Raw genomic sequence first — 1,637 nt, 5'->3', positions numbered from 1 at the left:
ATAAGAGTTTTCATTAATACTTATAATAAGGACCAGAAACGCATAAGAATTGCGGCCAGTATTGCTGTATATGACATAAATCAAGACATAAGACAAATATATACAATGTAGTTTACAAAACTGCATGGAATGCTCTAGATAGAGGCCCATTTCATTGATAGTCATATATGTAATTAGTACATTTTTGAATCAGCTTTAGTCATGTAGTATGATAATGATTAAATTTTAGAAGCATGAGTTTGCCTCGTACAAAAAGTATATTTATGTCTATACACATGTAGTGCAGTCTATATTACAGGTACAACACTTATCTATATTTTAAGGTCATTTAAACATATTAGGTGAAATATTGTTACATGTACAAGTATCTGTTTTGCACTTGGCTATGTTTTGGTTAGCATTCAGTTAAACATTTGAACATCTTTGGCTGTTGAACTGTTCAAACATTTTTAATATTTACATGTAGCTATGAATATAGGATTATGATTTCATAAATACAATTCATACAATAAATTTGTACTATATATAATTTGAATATTTCAGGTATGGAAAATCAGAAGACACTGTAAAGGATAATGTAGAGTAAGTAATTAGAGTGAATTACAGTGTAAAATGTATTTTTGTTTTAATTATGGCACATTAAATGTGTCTATATATATGTAATATTTGTATCAATATAGTCTTCAACATGTTCATGAAAATTGGTTTTTCTAGCTATACCTTAATACTTTAAAAGAGTACCGTAATTAATGTATTAATGTATGAAACAATTTAATACTTTCTAAGCATTAAATTTATCCATATTATCAATAGAAAGAATACTATTTCCATTGCATTTGAAACAGAAGACACAAGGCCGTTGAGAGCAAAGTCAACGAACTTGAAAACAATGTAGATACAGAGAACAGCTATGATAATGTTGAGAAAATGGAAGATGACATCATCATTGAGAACAGAGATGAGGAAGTTGAAAATGAGGCTGTATCAAGCCAGAACAGTGAGTGGTCAATATTTCATATCAAAGTTTTTAGAAATAAAATTTTCTTATAAATTTTAAGTGATTGTTAGTACACAGTGTAAATACTTCAGTTCTTTCCCCTTCAGGAATACAAACAGATTTCATAAACAGTCATGTGAGTAGAACAGAACATCATTTGTTACATTATTATCATAATTTATTAAGTGTTAACAAATACCAGGTAGATTAGGTTTTCAAAAATTATCACATTATCTTGTTGTTCTTAAATTTTTCAAATGTCAAGTAATTTCGTTTTTTTTTATTAACGTTTCAGTTGTAAAAAAGTAAATGTATTCATTTAATTTTCATGTAATATGCAGGTAAACAGTGTTGTTGCTTATTTGGAGGAGATTATGGACTGCTCTATACAAGACTGGTATATAATTAAAATAATGCTTTTGTTTCATTGCCATACCATTTTATTAAAATTCAAAGTCGAATGTCCAGTCATCTTGAATGTTAAATTTTACAGTGACGAAGTTGATCATACACGTCATCATAGTTTATAAAAAATCCTTATTTGATGTACAAGGAGTTTACAAAAAAGTTCTGTTTTCAGGGAGAAATTTTCAGCTCAGAGGTAAGTATACATTTTATATTCTTTTGTGGAATTTTTAGG

At 28.0% G+C, this 1,637-nt stretch overlaps 1 long non-coding RNA gene across 1 annotated transcript; it reads left to right on the top strand.

Moving 5' to 3' along the window:
- The first annotated feature begins 543 nt into the window (after nucleotides 1–543).
- Nucleotides 544–1,394, top strand: LOC134272621 (uncharacterized). Its single transcript, XR_009993240.1, has 4 exons — nucleotides 544–582; nucleotides 846–997; nucleotides 1,105–1,133; nucleotides 1,339–1,394. It is a non-coding gene; the product is annotated as an uncharacterized LOC134272621 (long non-coding RNA).
- The last annotated feature ends 243 nt before the right edge of the window (nucleotides 1,395–1,637 follow it).

This window comes from Saccostrea cucullata, unplaced genomic scaffold, assembly GCF_032062105.1.
Source record: "Saccostrea cucullata isolate Sc308-1 unplaced genomic scaffold, CSIRO_AGI_Scuc_v1 ctg8000, whole genome shotgun sequence".
NCBI classification, from domain to species: Eukaryota; Metazoa; Mollusca; class Bivalvia; order Ostreida; family Ostreidae; genus Saccostrea; species Saccostrea cuccullata.
This window is presented reverse-complemented; position numbering and strand designations above follow the sequence as displayed.